The following is a 27,991-nucleotide window of genomic DNA, read 5'->3' on the forward strand; positions in this document are numbered from 1 at the left end:
AGCCTCCCCTCACCCATCTCCACAGGCCACCCTCAGCTGCCCCCCCCCAGTGCCCTCCCCCCAGTAACGGCACCAGCCCGATGGTATTAGCACAGATTAATTTCTGAAAGGTGCTTAGGAAATATCTTACGAGATCCGCCTCCCTCTGTCACAGAAAAGGCAGGTTTTCAGCCCCTGTTGATGAAGAAGGGGATGGCAGCCATCTGCCGTAGGCAGAAGACGCACCTCTCGCCGTGGCAGGCCCAGCACAAGGTTTAAACAGGGCACGAAGGTAAAATATCAGGCTGAGGAACAGCCTGAAAAGAGAAAAGCATCAGGAAAAGGCAAAGAGGACGCTGAGGGCTGCGGGGAGGCCCAGCCCTGCTGAAGAAACAACCTGGCTCTTAGGCACGGCCTCGGGGACAGGGAGAGCTGCTGCTCCAGCCCGCAGGTGCTTTGAGTGACCACCTTTAATTACCAAAACTGATGTAAAGGCAGAAGGGACTAGAGGTGTCTAGCACAGCACACCACGGAGCATATGTAAAGTTTAAAAACCCCACAAAAAATTGAACAACAGTAAAAAGCCCTGAGAACGAATGTAAAGGAAACTCAGCTTCAGGAAGAGAGTGACGCGGCTCTGAGGAAGGTGAAGCGGCTCCATCCATCACAGTTAAAGTCTGGGAGCGTGCTCTCCCAATGTGACAGCCGGCCTCAGCGCTCCTCCTGGCTGGTTTTGCAGGGCAATCCTCCGAAGAAGGACAACTCGGAGAGAAGCTGCCTGGCCCAGCAGTACAGTTGGGTTCATTTTAGTCGTTTTCTTTGAGGCAAATGTCCGAGTACAGAAGGAATCTAAAAGAGGTAACAAAAAGCAATGGGTTGGAAAGAGAGGGAAGATGAAGTGCTGTCCCTCTTCTAGGCAGTGACAGAGTGAGAGAACTGTGGGATAGGCCTGTGTGTAATAAGCCTTTTAAGACAAACTACTGTGGCTGAAGTTAAACAGCAAACTGTAAACCAACGAAGGGAGAAGCAGCAAGACCTGGATCTAACTCAAAGCTGCCTCCCCCTCCAAACGAGAGAAATCCTCTTTCTTTCACTAAGGATCAATGTCCTTCCTCTTACTAACATCTCCAGTGGTTTACAGACCACCAGTATCTCTGTATGTAACACAGAAAATCAGACATATATCTGGAGAAACAATTTCATGTACCTACAAAATGTAATGTTTTTGAGATCTAGGGGAAGCTCAGGCAAATCACGGAAGCCCACACAGGCTTTCCGCAGCAGGCTGTATCCCCCAGGCACGGCTTTTCAGCACGGGGACCGGGAGGACGGCGCCTGCATCCATCCTTGCCTTGGAAGAGCAGAAAATTACACTCGGTGGAAGCCAGAGGTCCCCCACTTCTAGGCGTTGCACAGTGCTGTGCGGATACGATACGTACTCGTCAAGCTGATGACACAGAGATTTTTTGTTACTGAGGCGATGACGAGTAAACGGCAAAAATGTGCGACTAGGGTGCTGCTGTCTTGGGGAAAACAGCAGCAACTATCAGTCCTTGCCAGAAAGTCGGCTGATCTGAGAAGCGTTTTTCTAAGTCAGGAAAAAGCACAGGCAGCAGCTTCGCAGAAAGGAACGCGCTTGGAAGCTGAAAACCCTGCTCCACGGAAGGGAGCCTGCTGTTCTGCACAGCTGGTCAGAACTGGACTCGGGTGCATAACAGCAGTGTGTCAAAAGTGGCATTTAGTGGTTTTGAATGAAAACAACCATCTTTCCGTAACGCATCGGGTGTTGGAGGACTGTTTTTTTTCCAAGTATTGTGCTGCAAGCACTGCAGAACGTGGCGTTATTGTGTGCTACCCCATTGTTGCTGGTGTAGCACAACCCCAAGTCTAGGCTATCATAGAATTGTTTAGGTTGGAAAAGACCTTTAAGCTCATCAAGTCCAACCGTTACATTACTTGTCTTGCTCTTTCTCAGTTTGCTAGCATTCATCTCCTGCACCGCATCCGAGAGCCCCCAAAACACACCATCACCCATCACGCTCGAGAGACCGGCTGAGAGAGGAAGCCGCCTTGGGTGAACGTGTGTTTTTTCCCCAAAAAACTGATCTGTATCGCTGCGTAAGCAGTGAAGTCAGCTATTTTTGTAGCTGGGTAAGTAATAACTCATGAGGGCAAAATCCAGAGCCTAACAACCCCGTAACACATCAGGTGTGACGGTCCTTTGCCCTCAGAGTACAAATAATACTGGAACCTGCTGACTTCAGGGAAACCTCGGGAATGACTTGCAGCCTAGTATTATTAATACTGGAAGCAGAAACTGTTTAGAGGGGCCAGAAGAGCAGAAGGGAAAGGTGCTCCAGGAAAAGAAGCAGGGGTGATCTGTGACCCTGATCACTCTTAATAGCAGTGTGAATAATAACACCCCTCCTCACCCCACGAAACGGCGTTTCTCTTGTTTGGAGAGACAGAGGCAGCTGTAAGTTGGATCCCTTTGATGTTACTCCTCCAGTCAGTTTACCTTTTTGTCTTCTCTTGAAGGTATAAATATTGTCTCTTTTCCTTTTCACACATGCAATCTGATAACAAAACAAAACAGAAACAGTGAAAGCAAAGCTAAGCCAGGAAGAGTAACAATATCCACGTGGTTGGAATGGCTTATTTATTCCTCTGTGCTAGCCTAAGGAGAGAGAAACAACAAACAGTTGTTACCCAGGCAGGGACACCTCCTTCTGGAGCAGTTTCTGGTGATATCACGGGTCCCCTCAACTGCATTTCTGCTCCATTATTTTATCCAGTTCATTAGGTATTATTCAGAAAAACCTGTTCACCCATCCTCTCTCATGCTACCTGTCACCATTTGTTATCGTTGGTTCCATCTCTACAGCAAACAGGTAAACTTTGCATTTCATTTAAACGAGCTGCTATAACATTTAAGCATCAATTTTTTACCACTTTCTTTTTCTTTTTTGTTTTCCTTAAAGGCAAGGTCTCAGGACGCCGCTCGCTGTAACGCAGTGCGGTTACAGCTTTTTCGAAACAGTAAATTCCGTGTTTAAGCTTTGGTTATTAAATAGGGAGTCCCCTAATACTTCACTATACCATCGTCTGTCGGAGTTATTTTTGTCTGGGTCAATCACATTATTGCTTACAATAATTCTAATAGGAAGAAAGGGAAATCTGCGTGTGATTCACTACTCTGCATTATTCAGCACTTGGTAAACATCCAGCACACAGCTCTTCCCTAGCTTCTCAAGAGCACTGGCATGAGGCACTGCAAATCAACATTTTGGGGATGAGAATTTCATTCATTCAGCCCGCCCCCAGTCATCAAAACGTGCTTCGTGCAAGGCAGAGCAGCGTGAGAGCCAGAGCTTCGGAACCTGCCCAGCTGCTGGGTCTGTTCGTTTGGAAACGATGAGGCTAAATCAGTCTCCACGGCGGAGAGAAGCCGTGCTGAGCTCTCCCCCTGGTCTGTGCGGCCATGCCAAGCACCAGGCTCCCTCCAAACAACAACTGGAGGAGCCCCAGCCCCTGAAGTAACAGCCTTGTGACGGCTGTCAGGAATCCAGTATTTTGGTTCCAGACTAGCAGCAGAGGGAAGTGGTGTGAGAGCGAGGATGCTGAGAACGTGCAGGACACAAAATAATACGTTTTGTGAGGGCGGTGGCAGCACGCTCGCCTGTACAACGCAGCTGCTTAATGACATCCTTAGGTCTCGTTGAGACAAACCCTGGGCAAGGGCTTGCGGGCATTAGTTGTGTCATTTAATAGAAAAAGTAGGTGAAATCTTTTCTCGTGACTCACGTTTAAAACATACAGCTAGGTTATCGAGGGTTCAAGTTCCACCTTCTTCGCTGAGGAACAAAAGACTATCGGACAAATCCATAAGGTTTTACTGGCTGAAAGCTGCAAGCTCTTACTCACATAAGTGCTAGTACTGTCCACGGTAAACCCTGGCAAAATCTGACATAAATACCCAGCAAACGTCTGTAAAACATTCTCGGACGTGCTGTGTTATGTTAGCACGCATCGCCTGGAACAGCTCTTCAGGCCGCGGTTCTAGCATCACATTACCAGTGTACGAAGACAGCTTTGTCCAAGCAAGCTTTCAATCAAAAAAGCCCCTTTGGTGTTTCCCCTCCCATGAAAAAAAAAAATATATAAATAGGATTAGTTGCATAAGTCAGGATTACTCTTAGAAAATCACATTCAGGGCATTTGCGTCTTAACAAATCTGGGTGAAATCAGAAACTAATGAATTCAGGAGTTTTGCTGCTGGCATTCCCCCCGCATCCCCCCCAAACTCCCCCGAAGGAAGAGCACTGTATAGGAAACGGATTCTGGAGAGACACAGCACTGTAGTTACGTCCCTGTGCTCAGCAGCTGTCACTCCTCTCTTTATATGCACACGTATTTGGAGCCAAAAGGGGCGACTGAACTTGCACAAAGAGAAAGCTTCGCTGGCTTTTGTATTTTCTTGCGTTGACACACGCGTCCGTAGACCCTGCAGAAAGCACTCCGAGCACTTCTGGGCTCTGGCTCATTACAGCAAGTATTAAAAGGGAAAAAAACCCCAAACTGTCAGACACAAGAAATATTTGCCTCGGCCCAGTATCAGCTTTCCGGCAGGAGCGGATGGGATTAATGGCTGCTGGCAGGCTCTACGGCTTAGCTGAAGCAAGTGCATCGCGAAGACGGCGAGCTCCAGCAGGCTCAGAGGCATAATTCACACCAGATGCCTTCGCTCTGGGTTCGCTTTCTCTCCCCTGGTGTGATAATGATCCTGATTTATTAGTGAAGCTACAGCAGCACCCTCTTCCCAAGCGGTGTGCTGTCTTACAGCCTGCCGGGGCTGTATTAATACTCTTTATCCCTCCCATTTCAGAAAGAGCAACAGTACGAGGCGGCGGAGAAGCTGTTGCCTAGAGATCAGACCATGACGTTGATACCCAGGCCGTGCTGTTTGCCAAGCATTATGAACCAAACCCGTGCGATTTCTGCATGGATTATTTGGTTGTAAACAGGTTTATAGGGTGGCAGAATTAAAACAGGCAGGAAGGACACGCAGCGTCAGTATTCCTTTGCACACAGGGGCGGCACGCGCAATCGGTTCACGTTTGCAATCTGCACGCTTTAAGGTGCGGCAATTTTCAAATCCCGGGCCCATCATAAAGGTGGGAGATATTTTCCAGAATCAGATTTGGATTTTAAAGATCGGCTTTCCCAGCACCATTGTCTTTCTCCTTCCATCCTTTGATGAATCCCGGCCGGCCGCGGTCTGCCGTCTGGAACTGAGGTGTCGGCTGACCTTCAGGACCAGTGAGAAGCCCTGCCAGCCAGCCGGCTCGCTCAGCTTTCGGCACGCTGCGGCATATCCACCGCCAGCACCCTGTTTCTACATCGCGCTATTTGCATCCAGCACTTCGCACATACAGGATGAGCCTGTAACATAAATAACACCACCCCATCTCCCACTCATTTATGTAATCTCCGCCTCCACACAAACACATGGTTAAACAGACTCCACAGGAAAGCCCCAGCCGCTCAGGACTTGCATCTTTGCTATCTAGCCCAGCAGCTACATCAAATCCTGACGCCCAGAACACTCATCAGGTCATGCAGACTGACTCCCTCTCATCTGGTGCAAAGCTGATCTGGTTTATTCGCTGGGCAGGACCCCCAGGACCCCTCCGGTCTATCACTGATCCTCAGGCTCAGGCCAGTAAACAAGTCAAGCTTTCAGCATCGTGAAGTTACCACAGGATAACCCAAAGCGTCACCCAAAAGGTCTGTTCCATCAGACAAATCCAATTCTGCATCCACATACCCTGTTCGTAATGCAGGGAGGCCCCTGGGCCACGTTTAGGCTGGTGGAGCCTTTCTGCAGGAGAACAGGGTGACAGCTGGCATCTGACAAGGGATATAAAGCCTGAGAGCATCCAAGCTGAAAAGCAACGTGATCTCCACTTGCTGAAACTCCTTCCCAGGCATGAACCACTCGGGATTCATGCATGCCACTGGGTAAGATTTTGGGTTCAGGTAAATTTAAGCTAATTGCTTCCTCTGGCAGTTTATTTCTCTCACTAAGCTCAGGTTGTTAAAGGTCTGGCAGGAAATTTAAGATACAGCTTTTGTAGACAGCTCATTATGAGAAAACAAGAAGTACAAGCATGCTGAGCTGCTTGAAAGTTGGGAAAAGCTGGCACGTTTTCACTAAATTATTATTTGTAATTACTAAATATACACACCGTCCTCAGCGCAGGGCACTAGCCCAGACTTTTGTTCAAGAAAGGCTGCTTGGCTGGGACAGCAGGATGGAAGCCACAAAGCAAAACCCACCTGCAATGCAACGTAACGCACACCTGAAAACTCTTTCTGGAGCAACTGGAGGCTTCACAAGCTGCAAATATCCTGCAGACATGCTGGGACCCCCTGCCTATGCAGGAATCTTGCTGCAACTGTCTATTTTTGTCACCTCAAGATTAGATTTCTACAATGCATCCTTCATGGGATCGCACCTGGAAACGACTGGGGAGCAAAAGGTAATGTGAGATCCTGCTTACCGAGTGACGTGTCACCATGAGAAAACACCACATAACTGCTCTGGGCCCTGCGTTTGCTGCCAGCGGGCTCCAGGTGGAATTCAAGATGTTTGGTTGTCATCCGTAAAGCAGCGAGTTCTTTAGCAGCAGTGGGTGTCCTTTCCCTGTGCCAAAATGCTGCAGCTGAGACCAGGGAGAGAAATGAGTTTGGGTATTGTTCATGTGAGGAGGAGTGAACTTCTGGCAGAGAATTCTTTACGGAGCTGCCTCAGCCCTCAAATTCTTAGCAAAGTTGACTAAAGCCAGAAGTTAATAGTCTCTTCATGTACTGAAATACTCATCAGTATTTCACCGGTTGTCGGAAAGCACAGCCTAAGGGGAAAAAAAAAAGAAAGCATTTCAACATCAACAGCTCTGTTATGTATTCTCATGTGCAGCATAGGCCTTTCAACACTTTCATAACTTACACCGCCACCAGTTAAATCACAGCTACGTTTGCGTTGTTGTTAAAGCTGGGCCAGAACCCTACCTCCCAGTCTTAAATTGTCTCACATCCAAACTGTTCGGGGTGTAAACACGGTCTAGAGCACTTCCCAGCCCCACAATTTCTAGCACTGAACAGACCCGGTAGCGGCTGACACATTGGGAATCTGCTGGATGCAGAGCAAACAGGTATGTAATGATGTTCCTTAGCTCCACATGTCTATTTAAAGACTCCACCCTCCTGTCCCCGTTCGAGAGCTTTTTGGTTTTTCTGTACTTTCTCCTCCTCCACCCGTTTCTCCCTGTCTAACCATCCCCCATCTCTAAAGGCAAGAAATTCTCTCTGCTGGCAAAGTCCCTTCTTTCGTCCTTGTGCTAAACCTTGGTTATTGCATTATTCTCTGCCAACACGCTTCTCTCCGGCCCCACAGCTCTGCCTGCTACCCACATCGCCCAGGCGATCCTGATCCACCACCCCACTCGCTGTGGCGCTCTGGGCGCCCACCACAGGCTGCGTGGCCCCCAGGCCGCCTGGCCTCAGGCTCCCGCTGCCCCCGAGCAGCCCGAGCTCTCGCCACGCAGCGTTGCAGTCTGGTGAGACGTACCCCGTACCGCAGGCCAGGCGCGATGCAGAGCCTCAGCAGGGCCGGCGCAGGTATCCGCGTGGTCTCGGAGGAGTGGGAAATGTCGGGGAGCTCTGGAGCACAGCCGGGTCTAGCGGCTCTCGCAGCCTCGCTCTCCCAGCTGGCAGAAGGGGAAGCAGGAGGCATCTAGGGGGAATCTGGGAGGATGGAAGGGAGGATGGCAATCAGACGGCAGGAACTGAACCCAGTGAAAGGCAGAAGCCTCCCCATCCTCTCAGACTCAGCTATTAAAAACAAAAAAGGGGGGAGTCATTGCATTACCCAACGCCCAAACTCCTTCTCAAGCAGCAAGACACCTGCTTCAGAGGGACACCGCCCCTGGGACGAGTCCAATAAGGCAACTGCTGCCTACGCTAGCTGTGGTCAGAAGTATATTTTTAAACAAATTTCAGGAAACAGTCGTTCATTCACAATTTTTTTGTTGTTGTCATTAACAGGCAGGAGAAAATAAGCAGTCGTCTGTCTAAGGGGAAGAAAAGCTGGTAATAAACTGTCCCGTTAAAACAAATTGCCTGGATCTGCTCTCCAAAGCTGACAGCCCGGCAGTGTTAAGTCTCCTATCTGTCCATGCTTGGCTTGTTGTTTAATTAAGACAGAGATAGGGATGACAATCTAATTAGATTGAAATGTCATTGAAATGTGAATCTGGGCTTGGAACAGCACACCCCATATATGACCCAGGAGGGACTGAGGGAAGAAAGAGTTCCCAGGGTGGAAAGACAGCTCCTTTCATTTATTAACAGGTTTTCAAACAAGGGCCCTCTTGGAACCTGCTGAAGAGAGGCCCCAGCAGAGATTTACCCTCACCCTAAGGGCTGTATCTCGGGCAGTTTGACAGGGTTCTGTGTAAACCACCTCAACTGAGCACGAGCCAAGGAGAGAATCGGAGGTTTGACCTTCTTCAGTCCAGCCGCCTGCCTAACTCATGGTCGTGCTCCTGAGCAGATGGAGAGGAAGACACAACGTCTCCTAACTACCTTGTGACTGAGAAAAGGTGCCTTTTTCTCTCCACTGTTGTTATCCATTGATGCCTCAAGACCAGTAAAACCTTAAACAAAATGTGTGGTTAAAGACCCCCTCGTAACTGAAATGGGGGCCGACGTAGAGCACTGAGCAGCCAGTGGGCGCAGCAGCAATCCTCTATCGCTCCTCTTCTCCCCCACCCTCCTTTCCACATTTAGACCACAGTTACTCCTGTTAGAAGTGCAAGAACAATGCAAGTCTACAGGGAGCCTTCTGCACGGTCCAATTAAATGCGACTACTCCAAAATATCAGTCCATCTTATGGCTGCAGTGTTAGCTTCCCTACCTCGCAGCATCCCTGCTGCTTGCAGAAAACAGGATGGAGAAGATCTCTTCTCTCCCAGCCCTTAGCTGGGCCGTGCTCATGCTGCCCAAGTGCCGCCTCACTGTTGGAAGTCTGCTGCTCACCTCCTGCCCTGTCCTTGTTATCCCTCTCCTCAATTTGAGTACTGCACAGATTTTCTTCCGTGCTTGACTCCAGGTTAGTTAAGGGGAGACAGCGACTTTAGACGAGCGCTGGTGCTGCCAAGAGCTGAAAAGAATAAACATGATCTGTGCACTCCTGGACTGAAGTGAGACGATGACAGCTAAGGCTCCGGATACTGGAAGTTATGTTTAAAAATAAGAAACAAAAGCAAAGCCTTTCCTGTCAGCTCTTACAATGCTTCAGGAGAACCAAATGTTTCCTTGGGCAAAAGGAAATGAATGGGTATTTCTAACAGCGGTACTCACACATCAGCATGAGACAGCCCCGTAACTGGCTCCTGGTGTTATCTTTGGGGATGTCAAGGACTGAGGGAGTTGAACAGCTTAAAAGTCACTTTCTGATTCTTTGCACCATCAGATTTCTCTCCAACTTGGGGCCGAGGTACACTGAGAAGAGATCACAGAAGAAAGTTAGATTTCCTGAAGCTATTGGTGAACCTGTCCCGGTAATTAATGGAGTTGCAACACCCTAAACTTTTTTTTTTTTTTTAAAAAAAGGAAAAAAATAAGCTGAGCACTACTCCAGCTCCATTTCAAGTTTGTCCATCCCAGACTGACAATCCTCTTACCATTTACTGTCATCCCAGGAAAAGGATTTGACACATTCTATATAGGAAATGTATTTTTATGGCCAGGTAATGAGCTGATAGCTGTTTGTCCCCTCAAACAGGGGAGCATTCGTGGCTCTGAGAAACCTTCTTCTCGATTCCAGTCACAGGCATGCCAGACTGGAGCCTGCAGATGAAATGGAAACACTATTTTCATCTACGTCGAAACATGTTTTCCGCTTCTGATGGAGATGGAAAGGCGCTGGGTCATGTTCAGCTAGATGTATGACTAAGGAGCCGCTCTGGGCCAGCAGCTACAGAGGGTATTAGGAGGCAGGACTGGAATCAAATCCATCTTTCCAAGAAATTAGCTTACCACCTTCTGGTCAAAACTGGATTCCAGCCTTTGGGTTTGGAAAGGATCACACTAATACATTTCTCACCACTCCACTTCTGAATAATTTCTAACCTGCAGATGAGGTGAAGGGTTTCACCCTGTACGGAAGCAGCGTTCTGCCAGAAGAAGGAGCAGGGTATCGCAGAAGTGACCTGCGCACGGTGGTCGGACCTTCCCCCGTCGCAGTAGATTCAGCCTATCCACAGGCGGCGGAGCAGAAAGAGGAAAAATAAGTAGATAAAAAAGTTACGTGAGAGCCATCGCGGGTTGGATACAGACTGGAAAAGCAGGCAGGATTCAAGTCAGATATATTGCTATTTGGGGCAGGACTCGCAGACCGTCTTCAGCAAAGCCATGAGTACTGCTACTCTGAACAGGAGACTTAAGACATAATTTTTCGAATGTTTAGATACAGAACCATGCACGAAAGGTGTCTTTGCCGTCACCACAAATGCACAACCACTTGCTCCTGATTAGCCAAAGGGTCTGTATTAGCCAACCTATCCCGTGCAGCACCAAATATACGTAATCGTGCAAAAGCCTCATCTTTCAGTCCTCTATACTCTTTCACCTGTGTGGAAAATGATTGCGCAGAGGTGCCACCACCTTACGGGCATGCTTCGAGCTGTCACTGCTGCTTAAATACTTGGGAACCAGGGGATGGAAGGTGCCCCACGAGCCCCCCAGCACGCCGGGGAGGATGAGCTGTCCTGGCTCTGCTCCGCAAAGGTGGAAGCTGGATGAAGAGAGGGAAGCCCTGTTGTTTTTCTTCACCATTCTGAAATCCTCTCCTGACCCAGCTCCAAGAATGTGTCCGCTTGGAAGGCCTGCATGACCTCTGCTTTTTTGAAGGGGGGGAGAGGGAGGGCTGGCTTTCAAAGAGATGCGTGATGCAAAAGGAGTTCTGATATTCCAAGACTGTACTGGGATAACTTCCTTTTCAGAGCAATGGATTTACATCTGCTTACACCACCAATGAATTTTGATCTTGGTCTCCAGTTTGGCAAATTAGGAATCTGAAATCAGAATTTCTCTAACGAATAAGAAAATGTTTGTTGATCCAGTTTGCTGTTATAGCCTCACCATTTAAGCAAGCGGAGCCTCAGTGGTCCGTATAAACCATCTTCCATGGTAGAGTAAAAGTGAATTACGGGGAGGCCGTTTCCATCTCAGCTAAGGAGAGCAAATGACCAAAATGCCTGCTCATAGTACATAAAAGCTGCAATTACAAGCTCATTATTTAAGCAGTGTATTTCTGACGCTTAATCTTCCTGGATTCATTCAGACACTTGGAAATCTTTCTGAAAGGATCCTCAAAAACTTGGCAGGTCTGAGTTGTTTTGAATATTTTATTCTACATTCCTCAGAACAGATTTAAATAAATTACATTATAACCTCTGTATTTTAATAATTGTAAAACCTGCAGGGGAAGAAGTAAAACCACTTCCCACTTAATATGAGTTTACCGACATCATCCATAATGTTTAAAAACCCCCAACACCAATAAAACCACACGAAGACTCTCCCCCTTGATTTTAAGAACAATTTACATCTTTTAACATTTTTTTTTTCTAATTTAGCATGGCAATGATATGGAGATGAAATTAGCAGAAGTACTACAATAGCATTATTTTCTGTGTTCTTTATGAGCTAATGGCTTGAGGCTCTGAAACAATTTTTATGCCGGGCAAGACGGAGCCTGGCTTCCAAGCAGACAAAAACACAATTTCTTTCAGCAGATTAAGCAGCTCGTACCTGCTAGTGATATATTAAGCTCCTTATTTATTTTCTTACAGGAACTTTGTTTCATCGTATTGTAGTTAGTACTCTTGTGGTCAATGAAATCTGCCATACTTAACCCTCCTGCTAGGTTCTTTCTTCTCTCCATCATCCTGCCAAGCAATTTAGTTCTTCCTTGGTCAATAAACTGCTACAGAATTAAATTAGTATTGCTGTAGAAATTAGTCATAGAGTACAGGCAATATTATATGGGGCCCGGTTAAAATATTCTCCTGAACAGAGCACGACAGCTATATTCAACTAAATAAAAGTGATACATCACTTCTTTTCAGTCTCTTTGGGCCAAAGTCTATTACCTGAGTGTAAAACTAGAATGAGTCTGCTGATTACGCTGAAATCCCTACGTTTGACTCTAATGAAGCAGAGAGCAGCATCTGGCTGTTAGCCGTTGTCAAAGAATTCACGTTTATATTGTTCTCGTATTGTTAATTCTGAGATTCAGTGGGACTTGTCCAGCCTGTGCTAGCTGGCTCACAAAGTGTCCCAAGAACGTAACAAAACAAACCAGCCGTGTCATTTCTAGGAAACGCACATCTTTTTCTTCTTTACTAGTAGGATAGCATTGACCTGATGGCGGGTACTTCAGAGTTTTAACACCCCTGAGCCTGAAAGCTGGCTGACAATGAACGAAGGCGTATTAATAACCATCCAGCAGTAACAAAATGAATGCATCTGCCTCCTTTTAGCCCTTCCCGGGAAGATGCTGGGTTTGAAATAAAGGCGGTGGGAGAGGAGGGGGCACAAAAAGCAGCGCCTCCTTTCACCACGGCTGCAGTGCGGTCGGGCTCCTAACAAATACGGTGACCTTGTAACTCGTGCTGTAACGTGAAGGTCTCTCCCGCTCCCTAATACCGCACAGAAATGGATTTACCAGTCTTCTGCATTCTTCTAAAACTCTTTTATCAACAGAAGTGAACTCTGAAGGGACTCAGAGGCCCGGCCAAAAGAAATTACTGCAATTTCGCGGTTTCCATGGCACTGTAACAAGGGGAACATAGAGTTAAGATTTAACTGGGTGAGAACAGAGTTCTCATATCTCAGTGGCTTACTCACCTAAGAGTGACCACGCTGTAACTTGCCCCCCCGGCCACCTTGCAGCAGGATCTCAAATCTAGCAGTTCTTGTGCAGTCCTGAAAGGGAGATTCACTTGTTTAACATGTATAAACTGCGATAAATTTATACAGTCTGTCAGCTTTGTTCACCGGGAAAGCAAAACCTCAAATTGTTTCATAGGGCAATGAAAATCATCACTGAATGAGACACAAATGAGGAATTAAGGAATGTAATATAACTGTAAATTTAATTGTCCAGGGAACTGCTTCAAGCGTAATGGGAAGCAGGTTCCCAGCTAAGCGTTCTGAGCATGCTGGAATACACGCTTGCTTTTGTTAAACAGTGATGCCCTGTACATCTTATACACCTTACTCTCATACAACTGCCATCTCATATGGCCGTATTAAGTAACCTAGTAAGAAAAAAGTGGGTTTGGAGCGTATCTATTTTATCTCTTTTTGCTTATTTTCATTCTATTTCTCCACAATGACCAGATAATAATGGTAAAATGTGTGTGACTATGTCTGAGAGGAAAGAAAAACGAGGAGTCTGTGATGTATTTCCCCGTTTTTCCTAAAAGGGGATGTCTGTGTCTGTTTGTCTGTTTGTCCCTTGCAAGCAACCCTAAAATATATTTAGACAGAAGCAAGCAAAAAGGAAGGCTATAAATAGCTTCAGTTGCAAACATATGAAATTATAAACTGGAAAAAATAACAATTTGCCAAAAGATAATTAAGATATATAACCCTCTGTCAGGAAAAAAAAAAAGATGAGTAGGATGTAGTAAAAATATCATGAGATGGTTCCAGTACAGTATTCTTTCCGTTCCCTCCTAATATGGGAACAAAGACTCCTTGAGAGAAATCAACACTGCATTCAAATTAAAAACAACAGCTGCCACCTTCCATAACGTAGCCATTAACTTAATAACTATATGCAGGGCAGGGGTGCAAAAAACCCCCTAAGCACACACTGGGACTTGACTTGCTAACGATGTTCCAGTGGAAAACAGTAAAGCTGAGTCAGATGTTAAATGGATCTGCACAATCAACAAAGGACAGCAAAGAGCCCGGTGACAAACTGCGCGGGGCTTCTTGCTGCTTGTTCTGCTCGGCACGCAAGGGCTAGTCAAGGTCTCCAAAGAAACAAAGGTCTTTGGGGATCCTTGACAAGGAAGGATCGTCGTGTATCACCGACGGCTTTAATAATGGTACGTACCTAGAACGTGCCGAGGAATATTTCTGCTTCTTCACGGCCTTCGTTGCTAAACGGTAAAACATGAGTTTGTATCAAATGAAGCTGACCCGCATAAAACCTAAGGGGGGGGAAAAATAAATCAGTAAACTGATTCTTCTCCCTATCACTAATAGTGGTTAATCTGCATTTTATAGTCATTCATCATCGTAAAGTACAGGCACACAGCTGAAAATGAATACCTTACTGCAAATTGCCACCTGTCTGCTAACTTGTATAATGAAGTGCATATTCACTCTTAGCCCATTACATTTGTGTGAAATGGATGTTATCTCACCGCTGGCGTAGATTAAAAACATGCCTACGGACTGTTACCGCAGCTCAGTTGACAGGAAATAATTTGCTAAGCCGCTTCATTTCTTTTGATCACCTGCTTATGTATTGGTTTAGTTTCCCTTTGTATTTACAGCTTGCCTCACTTCTTGGCTTTTTGGGTACTGGTTCAGTACGACCTTGTTCAGTTCATGTTTTCCACATAAATAAGGGAATATTTGAACCTTTCCCTTCCCTTTCAACCCATTTTTGTCTACCAAAATAAACTTAAGCCTGGCCCACTTCCAGTACGATTTTTAATCAGTGAGTTGAACTGTATCCTGCAGAAAAAAAGCCAATGAAACATGATAGGTATGTTAAGTACAACCTTCAGGACAAAACTTCTGATTGAAGGTTATTTCATGGCACATTTTCTTAGCTTCAGAAGAGCTAGATTTACCTGGATAACTTTAACCTGCCACCTAAGTGAAGAACAACCTGAAGTCCTTTCCTCTGGTTTGATTTATTGTGTCGGTTTTAGTCTGGTGTGTTGTAAGATACAGGATTTCGTGAGTGCCAAGTAGCTTCAGGGCAGGAGATCGCGACCGACCAAGCCCCTTTTTAGCTTTGCATCCTGACACCAGCAGAATTCTCATTGGTAACAGACCCCTAAATCAGATGTTAGAGACCAATTTGTTTGCAGTTCTGCTGAGCAAGAGCACCAAGAGAGCTGCAAATGGTTTACATTTCCAAAGGACTTTATACCCATAGAAACAATCCTCTCAGCTCCTCCAGCATCCTTTAGTCACTCTTTCACCGTGAAGACAGACCAGCCTGAACTCTTCTGGTTTAATTCTTGCTGTCGGTGAGACATATAATGATGTACAGTATAAAATAGTGATACTGGAATATTTAGGTCTTTGGAAAACAAACCTAACACTAAAGAAATGTTTCAGAATAGGCCACAGACAGTGGCTTCTGAAACCTTTTAAAAACACGAACCCTCCTCAGAATTAAGGGGACCCCAGAAGGTTGAATTAGCAAAACCGGACCCAGAAACTGAAGTGGGTAAAAGCAGCAAGGAAAATAAACCACCAGCATTTCACCTTTCAATCCAAGAGATGGAGAGACATAGGATATGCACAAATATGACCTTTAAAAGGTTCCGTAGACGCTTCCGCTCAGCTCAGCGAGTATGCCAAGGAAGAAAACCTGTACAGAAGGAAAAGTTTTGGCCATCCCTACTTTTAGGCTAGGGGGTTTATCAGTGCCAGTTACTCCTGATCCTAAATGTGATCGACCGAGACGGAAACAGACCACAACCTGCTCTTGGCTTGAGCTGGCAGTCTGGTACTCTAGCATACATATTCAACAAATGAACATTTCTGAGAAACAGTAATTCTACTGTCTCCTAATTTCTGAGTTCCTGCCCTTAAAATATTAGCATTTCTTTTAAATTCCTTGCACAGACCTTGCTACTGACCTGTAAGTAACTTTAATCTGATACGTTATTTTGTTGGATGGTAATTAGCTAATTATTTACTTGAGAAAATAAAATCTGGTCTGTACCTGATTTTGTTTCCAGAAACAAAACCAAACCAATGCTCCCCTATGCTTTGGGGAATTTTGCTCCCATCCAACACATTCGCTGGCCACCTAATGACAAAAAACTAATGCTAATCCTGGCAACGTTTGCTGCAGTGATAAAAATGTACTCCCTTACCAACACTGCTAAGGAAGGCAATACTTTTTCACCCCAGCAACTATACAGAGTGCTTTGGCTCTCTAAAACACTGACGCTCTCTCTAATACGCTAAATGTGCTCTAAATAATATTGGTGTGTTAGTATGTCATCCTTGTTGTTGCCAGTTTTGATTCCCTTAAGAAATGGTACTTAATCCCTCTAACATTTGTACCTTTTCCTGGTGCTAACTTTTAGAGCTCCTGGGTAATTTTACTGATGTTTAGCTTCAATTTTTGCTGCCTTAGCTTCAGGTCATCATTTTCTGTCCTATCACCATATGAAATGGATTATATTATCCCACAGGAAAGGGATTAACAAAGTAAGGGATATATACTAGGTTACCTTGAAGACAGTTAGAGCCTCCGGTTATGTCTCCTCAGAGAAATTTCTGTCCTAAATTATATAAATGTAGTTGTCTCTGTCTTTCTATTGCCAAAGTCTTTATTCCAATGCCCTCAAAGACAGAACCTGTCCAACAAATGGCGCAGTTTATTACTGATCAGCAGTGATTACGTTACTTTTAATAGTACAAAAGAGCGCTAATTTTCTCTCAAGAGTTTCACGTTCTCTACCCTGAACAGTCACATCCTTGGGCTACAAAAGAAAGTTTGGGCTGCTTACACTGTTCAGGAAAAAATTCTCCTAAGGATTGAAGCTAAGACTCTCATAGCCAGCTCCATGAACACCAGCTTATAAGTAGCGCGCTCAGAGCAGCAAGAAAGAGAAGAGCATGTCTTTTACGAGACAGATGATGCAATCAAGAAAAGCTAATCTGGGCCTGATGCTACAAGTCCTTGTATAAAGGACAGAGAGCAACTAATCCGAGCAGCGACACTGCAAAGAAGCCAACTGATTTATTTGTCTCGGAGCTCCTGTTGCAGAGATACATACTTCAGAGCTGTATCTTCCAGTAAAGAAAGAGAAGTATGAAAGCCTGAGCTAATCAAATTGGCAGTGAAAATAAATGCAGAGTAAACAACCTCACAGAATGTATAAGGCTTCTGAAAAAAGTTACAAATTAAGTGGCCTCATTGCTGTTCTCCAGAAAATCAACTGGTTTGAGCAGGATGGCAAGAAGAAGAGGGCCTCAAAGCAGCCCTAATCCTGAGAAAATGAATCGAGTTGCAACTCAGATGAACTGGCTGAAAATGAATGAGAAAGAAGTTACAGACTCTTTCCTTGTATCAGATGATACGGGAATTTCATACACTTTTTTACCCTAAGGAAAAATTAGCCACCTCATTTGAACATATCAACAAAATCACTGTTACAGACAGGGTGCGATCTACCTTATCGGGGTTTCAGGAAGTTGAAAAAATTGTCCAAATTATTCTAGGACGAGATTACGACTGTCTAAATACCCCTCGGGTTTCTACTGGATGCAGTAGTGGCAGTTAAGTCCCACAGAGGATTCAGAGAACTGATGCTCTATGCACCCCTGTATTCGGAAGGACTTTGCAGTCAGGCATCTCCGGATCTTGTGTTGACGCAGACTCCTGGTGTGCAGCCCTCTACCAGGCACGCAAGGTCCAGAGACGTGCAGACACATTGCTGATGGGCCTCGCAGCCCGTCTCAGGCTGGTGAACAAGACCAAGGCAAGAACTCCACAATTACCGTCTGACGCCACTTAGGGCCCCTCTGCAGCCAGTGGGGAGAGGATGGTGCCTCCCTTCGATGCTCTGGATCCCTCGTTGGTGGCAACCAATTCTGTCCACACACTGAAAAGGAAATTCCTTCTTAAGATGGTTCTGATGCCTAAATCAAGGGCCTCAATCAAGTTGTCTGAATCTCGGCATATGGGGTTAGGAGATGAGAGCCCTGTGCTTTCATGGACAGAAAACTGAACAAGAGCTGGAACGGTGAGTGGGTTTCAGAAGCAGACTGTTGCAGAGAGAGCAGAGCAGGCTCTCAGAGGGATTAATTGCCATAGCTCCGCTGCAGCCACTGGAGTGACGACAACCGACTGACAATTTGCCTCACAGAGAACATCTGCAGTTACATGAACAGGGTAAAAGACATACATAAATGTGCTCTGTGTCAGACGCTCACCCACAACTGGAAGCGCTCTTTAGACAGGTACCCCTGTAACTGTTCTCTACAAGAGCCCTTAGAAGGCAGGTGGCTACTCTTTGAGACGAGAGAAAGGATGAGATGAGGCTCTTGCTGTACGTTTCTGCAGTGCTATCCTTGCTTCAGTTCTGTGAATGCAACAGGAAAATAAGAAATTCCTTTTTAGAACTGTGAAATCAAAAGAAAATTACTCCCATCAAATCCAGCAAAACCAAGATTTACCCTTAGCAGTGCTGTAAAAGTATGCGAGGTCTTTGTCCTTATCCTGGATTTGATTTTTAATTACCTAATGTAAGGTCTCTTATTAAGAAAGCAGAACATCCTTTGATAGAATATTTATGAAGTATTCAGTTTATGACACAAAATTAATAAAAATCTGTAATGGTTCATGTGAGAACCATGACAGACAGTGATTAGTATTAAAATCCGTACTATTACTACTACGACTAATAAACAAATACTGATTAGAATCAAAAGAAACCAATGACTTTCCGTAAGATACTGTTTAAGGGAATATAGGCAATTTCTACATATGCCTTCTACACATACGCCGGCCTGATGGTAGGTACTCTTGTTCCATGTGCCTGGGGATTGGTAATGTTTATATTATTATTCTGTGTGCCTGTAACTATCCTGCCACTTCCAAAATAGATCCATTTCTTTTTTTCACACTGATGTGAGCTTGCAAGCTCCTTCTTCCTAGTTAAAATGAAACATAACTCTCATACCTTCTTTGCTGTGATGCCCGAAACCTAGCTACAACACAGAGACAGGTTTGCATGTTAAAACAAAAAACATGGAACAATAAGAAACAATCTTGAGACAGTTACCAACACTGACATATGTGGTCATGAAGGCCCCAAAGCTATTGATTTTCCTCACTGCAGCTCAGCCGATCCAGAAGGTCTTTTCAGCCAAGCAGTCTTTTAAACGGTAGAACCTATATTGCTCAAAGGACCCTGCCAAGGGATATCCTAATTAGAGAAACACCCTTCTTCTGCAAAACCACTCTTTAACTTAGTCCAAGAAACTACCTATATCTAGCAATTTGTTAAGTGGGGAGAAAAACCAGCCAGGTCCAAGGTCAGTCCGGGAAATACAGACAGCGATTCAGGAACAGGGGGGGACAGGCACACCCGCAATACGGCTCAGGGAGGAATCGGTGCCCTGGGCTGAGCTGGACTGGGGCTCCTGCACCGTGGGGGTCCCAGGCGAGACTGCTCAGGGCCTTTAAGGGCTACTAGTGCCCTCAGGGCCCTGGCACAGGTCTGAGGGATTCTTTAGAAATTCAGTAGCCTCACCTAAGCCTTTACCTTTGAACATGTGTGAAGAATTTTCCCACTTATTGTAGCTACATCCAAAATGTATTGGGGAAGAAGAATGAAAAGAAATGGTGTAAGCTGAGATCTGGGGATCAGGATATCCAAGTTCCAAACCCAAACTGGACAGAGACTTTGGGGGGAAGAAAACATCTGGAGGAATTTCAAACCTTCACAAACAGATGCTTGTCAGGGCTTTACTAACACCGCTGACAGCTCCTATCCCCAAGCTCCTCTCGCTCCCACAGATACCAGTTCACAACAGTGCCCAGATGAAATAACCATTTTTAAATCTGTTTTTTTACCTCTTTGCCTTGATATTGCATCTAAGAAAAAGCTCCATACAATTTTCTTAGGTGTATTACTCTCTGCACTTCAGCCCTTTTGTGGCAGCTCTGAAAGACGTATCGCCAAGCTGGTATTTCTCAGCTTCTAAGGAAAGCACAAATAGCCACAGAGACCCTATAGAAATACGTCTCCAAAAAACAACAGGCATAAAGAACAAACCGAAATTTGGCTCTAGATAGATATATAGTAAGACAAGGACTGGTGGTGAGATGAAAGGACAAAACACTGGGTGAAATGGAATCTCCAGGGCCTTGTCCTCCTTTTATTTATGCCATATCAAGATATACCAGACAACAAAGTTACACTGATACAAAAAAGCCAAGTTTTTGTTTTCTTTGTGATTATATGTGTCAAGCAAAGGGATGAGTTGTATATAAGAAATGTACAATTCTGTCTGAAATACCCCATTTTCTTGCCTTTGAACCAGACTGCAAGGTATTAATTTAAGGGGGAAAAAAAAAAAGGAAGTGTCATCCAAAATCACCAACTTCTGTTTACTAACACAAAAAATGTTCAGCATCTTAGGACTGTAATGAGAACAAGAGGTTTATTAGCAAGTCTATTTTCTACTCAACAGTCTAACTAGTTTCCCGCTGTGCTGTTTCCCTAATAGGCCTGTGGATTAAATGCAAAGTTTCCTCTACTAAATGAGGCTTCAGACTACTGCTGAAGAAACCATGTATTTCAATGAAGAGGAAGTTTTTTAAAAAAAAAAGTTGTTGTTTAAGCCCTTTGCTGCCCTCTGGTCCCCCTGGAGAATTCAGAGCCAGAAGCAAAGACACAGAAAAACAGACTAAACCACTGGAGGCCAAACTGGAATTTTCTCTGCGTATTTTGAAGCCTGACATGGACAAAGCAGTGGTACGAGGGGCGTATGAGAGGCCAATAGCAGAATAAGTGCTGCAGCAAGTGCTGTTAACTCCTTCTTCCTCCTGCTACCGATCTAGCTCTGCCAGCCTTTTCTGGCTTTTATCATACCCAATATTTCATTTGCTTCCATAGACACTCGGCTTCTGCTTTCCCTCTGCCTCCCTTCTATTGCCCCTACGAATCTACTGTTCCCTCTCAGTCTCTCTTCCTGCTGTTCTGCAGTTTCCCCCTCCATGCTCTGCCACCTTCCTTCCATTCTCCCTTCAGCCAGCATCGTGTTTTGCCCAAATCTGTCTGGAGAAGTCTTGCACACTCTGTTTCTACCTTGTACACCCATACTGATTGTGCCTTAGTTTCTTTGTCGGCAGTGCCAAACCTCAGACCCACAAACAGTCGCTCGTATCTAACACCTATCAATAAAAGAAATTATGCCACAAAACTATTAAGTGATTTTCATGACATCTGAGTCCATAACTCCTGACTGTTACCTGCAGGGATTATATGGGTAAGATGGATGAAATATTAAGGTAAGTTTTAAAGAAAAGCTGTTGTGAAATACACAGACTGCAGGCTTCTCTATGCAGCATCACAGTTAAAGGGAGTTTCTCTCTGATTTTTCCCATTTTGCTTTCTTACTTGTACATGGCGCTGCTTGGCCAGGGAGTGGGGCACGCCAACATAAAATTCGGCTTTCTCCAAAGGGCAAGAACACATGCAATGAACTCTGCAGGTCCAGAAGACCGTCCCACTCACTCCTCCTCTCTGCACAGCCACTGCAGGGAAAACAAACAGTTTACATCAATATACCTTGGAAAATATTTGGCATGATTACATAGAATCATAGAATCGTTAAGGTTGGAAAAGACCCTTAAGATCATCGAGTCCAACCGTTAACCCAGCTCTGCCAAGTCCACCACTAAGCCATGTCCTCAAGCACCGCGTCTACCCATCTTTTAAATACCTCCAGGGATGGGGACTCAGCCCCTGCCCTGGGTTACTGCTAGTATTAGCAAGGAATTAACTGAGGCTAACCTCCTGGAATTGAGACCGCAGCTTCACCTTCCTCTCTGTGCTCATACTCCTTTCTATGCTCTTATCATATCTGTCCTAAAAACTTACCTTGTGACTGTGCACCAAGAGCAGGTATTAAAGTTGCTTTCTGTGATGGTCTTCAAATCTGTCTCTCAACCACTGCTGCCCAAAGCAAACTCTCCTGTCCTGCAAGCATAAACTCTGTTTCTCTGATCTAGCTAGCTACTTTGCTGCAGCTGTGTTTTGAACCCCCACCGAGGCCACATTGGCACCAAACTCAGTGATCAAATCAGGGAAAAAAGGCTATTCTTCCCCTTTACCTCTGCTACAGCCATCTTTGTACGGCCAATAAAATTTAACACCCACCATTTATATCATCACAAAGATAAAGAGCTTTTGCTTACAGCCAGTAGAAAAAAGATCTGCTTTTTTTCTCTCCTGCTTCCGAGATGTGTTTTTAGTCTGTGTAATGTGTCTTCTTAATTCAATATCATGCAAGCCACACGATGAAAATTACATTAAGACAAATGCCATGGATAAATCCTAAACCAGCCTGTGAGCTAGCGGTGGCCTGCGCTGGACGTAGAGCAAACCGACCATTATAAACTTCTATATTGCTATTTCAGACGTATTTGGGGAAACGTTCTGTTGCATGTGAAGTTCCTGGAAGGCTTGCCGCTGCTTTCAGCGATCCTAGTTTCAGCCCAGCAACAGCTGACCTAAATCTAGAGTAAGGTGTAGAGAAAGAAACAGATTAAGATTCCAATCTCAACTCCATCACAGATTTTCTTCATTAGTTCTGGTAAATCACTTCCACTTTTATTACTTCCACTTCCCATTCTCAATCTGTGAGATAAGCATCAGCTCTTTTTCACAGGGCACTGCAAGGCTTTTTTTTTTTTTAATGTAAAATACAATTACACCTTTGGAGGGAAGTTGGATAGACAGTTGAATATATTGTCTTAGAGGAAAACAGCTTTAAAAAGCCAGAAAAATCCCTCTTTATGCCCACATGAAAAACAAAGTTTCCTTTAGCTGAAAACCTAACTAGATTTCAGAAGAGGCTGCCGTGTGTGCTTAGATCTGCCGAGAAAGTCCTGGACAGATGAGAGTTTCAGATTCTAGTATTAATTTTCAAAGATTTTGCTTTTAAAGATGAAGTTTTTATTGATGTTTTATTGCTGCCGTTATCTGGTCTTGAAGGATGGCTGGGACCTCAGATGTCCTGCTAGCTAATCCGACTCATTACATGGCCCTTACTTGACTTGCATCATGAATAACACAAGTTCAAGATTATCTGCAGGGCTGTTTTTTCTAAAAACTTTTTCAAAATTTAGAGAGGAAAAATACTTCAGTGTTTCCACTTCTCCTGAGCAGTCTGAATCCAGTGGCAAGGGAAGCAAGAGTTCCTTTGAGCCTGGTATTTTCACAGGGACAGCAGTACAGATTTCACGTGTTTTATGGAAAGGGGAGGAACTCAAGGTCACTTTCCTCAGTTTGGAATTTTGATGTGGGAATAAGAGTTGGTTTCCACGCAGTTATTTTACCTGGTGTCTGTCAAACTATTAATCAAGTTAGAAAAGTTGATTAATCAATGTAGAGACTGTTAAGAGAAGAATACATAAGAACTCATAAATTATTTTGAGGCTAGAAGCTGGTGTGAATAATCAGGCAATTCCAGGAATGGTGAAGATGAACCAAATCTGTCTTCACAGCACTTTAAAAAAGAGAGAAGTACAAGCCGTACTTACAGCCACCATCACAAAACACTCAGAGCTCGCTGTAAATTGAATTTCTCTTGGGAAGTGTCACAACAACTTCATGAAGCTCAAGTTAAAGACGATTGTCAGAAGGCTGAGTGGGGTAGAAGCCATTAAAAATAAGGCTCCTAATCCTTTACCTAGGTTTTAATATATTCAGACTTGGACTACAAGCTGCATTGGTACTGTAGAAGTGTAGCAGCACCTTTCTCACGTCCTTTATTTTCCCAACAAGAGCACAGTAAAATCCCCCGTTGTCCCTTATCCCCCCTCAGAGCATGTCCACACATACTGCAGTCAACAAGCACTCTTTCACAGCACCAGCTCCGACCTTTGATTTATTTCTCTAGCCTGCATGTAGACAGATCTCTTCAGCAGAGGGAAGGAAAGGATTTCTTAAGCCCTGTTTTCCCTCCGCCTCCTCACTGCTAAAAGCCAGTCCCTGAGGATGCAGTCATACTGGACCCGTACACCAGCATTTCTTCTTGCAGCTGGGCCCCTGTTTTGGAGAGTAGTGGATACAGCCACCGCACTTGGCAAGCTAAGTTTGCTTGGAACCAAGCTGTATTTGGGTGACATATTTGAATTCTTCTCAATTTTGGAAGAGACTTGGGGGGTGGTTGGAAATCCTTTCTGAAGTCCTGAGTGAGGAATACACTAGCACAGTAAGTAGGGCTCAGTTTTCCACTGGAGTAGGCTTGTTATAAATTTACTAGCAAAGTTATTGTTGAAGTGAATAAATCTAGTGTGCATGGAAAAGCTGGCATATTTCTCATTACACAGGTCTGTCAGTCGTTTACCATTTCAGAAGCATTTACTTCCAACTGTCCTTTACGATCTCGGATATGGAGAGCCCCTGTCAAAACACAGCTCTGCCAACACACTTTATCCTAACTTACAACATCAGCTGTGCTGTAATCCTCTGTCCAAACACTCACTGGGCAGTGCACTTCCATCCACGCCCGCTCCTGTGTTTGCGTGTGCACCTCTTGAGCCATCCTAGAGCTCAGCAGTTTCATCTGAGTCCCTGTTTGCACTATGCAATTTATTCCAGGGCCAAAGGCCTTGCACACAGAAAGCCAGGTGTGTCTATTTGGCAGGATTCAGGAGTTGATGTGGACTGAAGCTAGAATGGGATTTCCCAAATGAGCTAGACTTTGAGCTTGCAGTCCCAACGCTGAAAAGCAAGGGCTCTAGCACGCTGCCCATGAGCTGCTCTGTATCTGTTCATACCATCACACTCGGTAGAGGCCCTGACTATCAATCCCTGCTTCGGAAAACATGTCCTCCTGGATCCAGCCTTCAGAGAAGTCCCAGCACTCAAGGACGTTGTTGCTTCCATCCTACAACGGAAGGAGTATTTCTCCCTGCGCAAGCTATTGCAGCTGAAATCCCTGTGCGTGCCAGTACCGAGGCTGGTATCCAGCACGGTTGGCCCTGCAGTACTACATCTAACCTGTCAGAGCTCATTTTCAGTCTCGTTATTCTGGGGGCTGGCGCGCTGCCAACTGATCTCGGATGGTTCAGCAGCGCGAGCTCCCCTGGGGTGCGCTTTGTTTTCAAATGTCTCTCTCCAGCCTTACACAACAGAAAGCTCTGTCATAAAGCCTGCGCAGAGAGCAAGATTTCTGTGCCTACCAGACGCAAACCAGTGGCACGCATGCCTGGGTCCAAAAGTCTGTGCCAGTGTTGGTCTGCCTGCCCTCGTAAGCATCGCTGCTTGGTCTGGCAGTCCCGCATCTTGGCACGCTGAACAAATCAGAAAATAGCCTTCCTATAGAGGGAAAATCCTTTGTGGAAATACAAGCTTCTATTTTCACTCTCCCTGTATTGAATGGTAAGTAAATATGCAGTAGGTCAAATCAGCTTGAGTTGTTTTTAAATGTGTTTTCCCTCTCCTTTCCACCCCCTAGACTTTGATCTTCCCTTTTGCAGTATCTTTTCTTGTAGCCCATATTAAGAGTAGTGAAGTGTGTAAGAAATATTGTACATCTGTTACCTGTTCTTCCTGCCCCACTCTCTGCTCACCTCCTCTGCATAAACAGGCAGACCTGCCATGCTGTACGTATCGGCACGCACCAAGCAGAAATATTTTCAGCTGCAGGTACCTTAAAAAGGAAAGAAGATAGAGTTTAGGGAAATCAAGTCTGGAAGCACACTGTGTCCCCTTAAAACAGTCCAAAGAATATAACGGTTCATAAAATGTGTACGCAGGGAATATTGCTTGAAGTCAGAAAGTAAAGTAACAACTTTTCAATCTTCCAAAAAGAAAAAGAAAAAAAAGAAATCACAGCAAATTGAAGATATATACAGTGTTTTCTTGCCTTGCTAGAAGCTTATGGAAGATTCCTGTAAGTGACATGTTAGCATTCCACCCCTGAGAAGAAACATGCTCTTTCCTTGAAATGCAGTAGGAAGGCCTACTTTCCATGATTATCTAAGATGCGAAAGGCCTGAGAATGCTAAACTAAAGGAGCAGTTACATATCTCACTAGCAGAGTATGCTTCAGGCTTCATTACGTACCGAATACAAATGTAAAATACGCAATGCAGAATTCAAAAGGTATCTCTTTAAGATTATAGGGTCCCTCCTTTCTCAGATCCTCTACTGTGTTTCAGGTCTTGAATGGTCACAGTGTGGCGCATCTTCATGCATCTTCATGTTGGTTTGGTGTCGGTTTGATAAGAGATGGATTTAAATACCAAATCTGGGACTAGACATTAAGTTTCCTAGATTTCTAAGAGTTGAAAGACTTGACCTGGATTTTCTGAAGAGCACCTCAGATGGGCTCTTAGTCTGAAAAATCAAGATAAGAGAGACCAAAAGAATGACCAGCAGGCTAAGACTCCTAATTAGGACCCTGTAATCCATTGTATCCGTAGCCTTAGGCAAGCTACTTCAGCACTTTGCAGAGTCTGACTGTTAAGGAGGAGGTCAGAGCGAGGAGCAGCACTACAGAGGCTTTCTGATGTGCATTATAACTTGCCATTTCATGTGGATCAAATGGTTACCAAGCATTGGTTGAGCTTAAAGTACCACAGAAATCTCAATATTCAGTCTAAACCCCCTGCAGTCCATTGTCTTCCTGATCCGTATCCTTAAGCAGCATGCTCGAGAGCAGAACAACTTCTGTGGTTGCTATTTTCCTCCTCTTCTATATTAAACAAGAAAAAGCATGCCAAACAAACAAGGGTAAAAAAAAAAACCACCAAAAACATAAAAAGCACACTATCAGCATCCCTAAGCCCAGCCAAATTGCTAAACACCTTCCAGAAGCAGTCAAAACTAAATATATGTTTTGAAACAAGAATAAAATTGTTTGTTTAACCAGTTATTGATCCAATCTCTTTAAACAAATTACTAAAAACTATTCATCCTGATCCTGGCAGCAATAAACAAAAAAGAAATCATGTCTAGATTAAATGGTAACGGACATCCTTAAACTTACTCCTCCCCATTCCAGTCCTTAGGAAAGGCTGGCACTGCATCCATTTGCCTCTTCTCTCCCTTCCTTTCTGCTTCCTTGAGCGAGCCCCGGCCCCCCTCCTTAGCTCTAGCTACCGTACTGCTGAGCAGCACATCAACCTCAGCGTCCGCGTTTACTCCCTTTGTAGCAAACTACATTTGTTGCATAATTGATGCCTTAAACATCTTTAAAAGTAGACAACTAGCGATGAGAAGTCTAGCTTCACTTGGTTGTATTTTGTAACATTTTTAGTGGAACCAGACATTGAGAGGCATGCAGATAATTTTGACAAGCTTTCTTCTGCCGCGGGTTATTGCTAACAAAAAGGCATTGAGGCATTGCACTGTCGGATTTAAATATTCTTGAGAACACATTTGTCCCCAGTACAGTAACACCACCAGCCCTGGGATTTACGTTAGCACCACACCATGGTGCCGAAAGCCTCTGGGCTCAGCCCTGCTGATGATCCAGCAAAGACTACATAGGGTAAGCTTCAAATGTAGGAGAGATCCCAGGGCTTCTGGATACCAATCCCTCTTAAGTACCTCAATACTTGACTCGCCATTGGCACAGACAGCACTAAGGTGTCTGGAGTACACAGAACAATCTTACAGCTGTAGAAAAAGTAAGCCCTACTGAAAACTTTACATGCTCACCTGCTTTTCAGCGGTGTGAATATACTTTTAAGCGCATTTGTCCTGAAATTGGCAAGTCTCCTTCTCTCCCAGAAATCAGTTTGTATTGAGGTTGCTGTGAACGGGATTAATGTGGTTATTTGAAGAACTGGGAACAAAGAAAATCCTGCAGCTCGAAGACAGTCTTAGGTGTTCCGATGGAAACGTGGACAGCCTCACCTACACGGTCGCTGTTTCGACACAGACGCACACACACATGCCCACATCTATCAGCCTGCTGGAG

General features: G+C 44.9%; 1 long non-coding RNA gene across 1 annotated transcript; it reads right to left on the bottom strand.

Annotated features, from left to right (window-relative positions):
- Positions 1–169: 169 nt before the first annotated feature.
- On the bottom strand, positions 170–27,954 carry LOC148056640 (uncharacterized). The gene is made up of 12 exons (XR_015702500.1): positions 27,730–27,954; positions 25,606–25,714; positions 22,251–22,571; positions 21,451–21,587; positions 14,175–14,271; positions 12,956–13,033; positions 10,175–10,298; positions 9,404–9,544; positions 7,610–7,785; positions 6,543–6,893; positions 2,412–2,555; positions 170–828 (listed from the first exon to the last, which is right to left on the bottom strand). It is a non-coding gene; the product is annotated as an uncharacterized LOC148056640 (long non-coding RNA).
- Between the last annotated feature and the right edge of the window lie 37 nt (positions 27,955–27,991).

The sequence above is a fragment of the Nipponia nippon genome, unplaced genomic scaffold, assembly GCF_047370975.1.
Source record: "Nipponia nippon isolate SJK-2023a ecotype South Korea unplaced genomic scaffold, ASM4737097v1 scaffold_12, whole genome shotgun sequence".
NCBI classification, from domain to species: Eukaryota; Metazoa; Chordata; class Aves; order Pelecaniformes; family Threskiornithidae; genus Nipponia; species Nipponia nippon.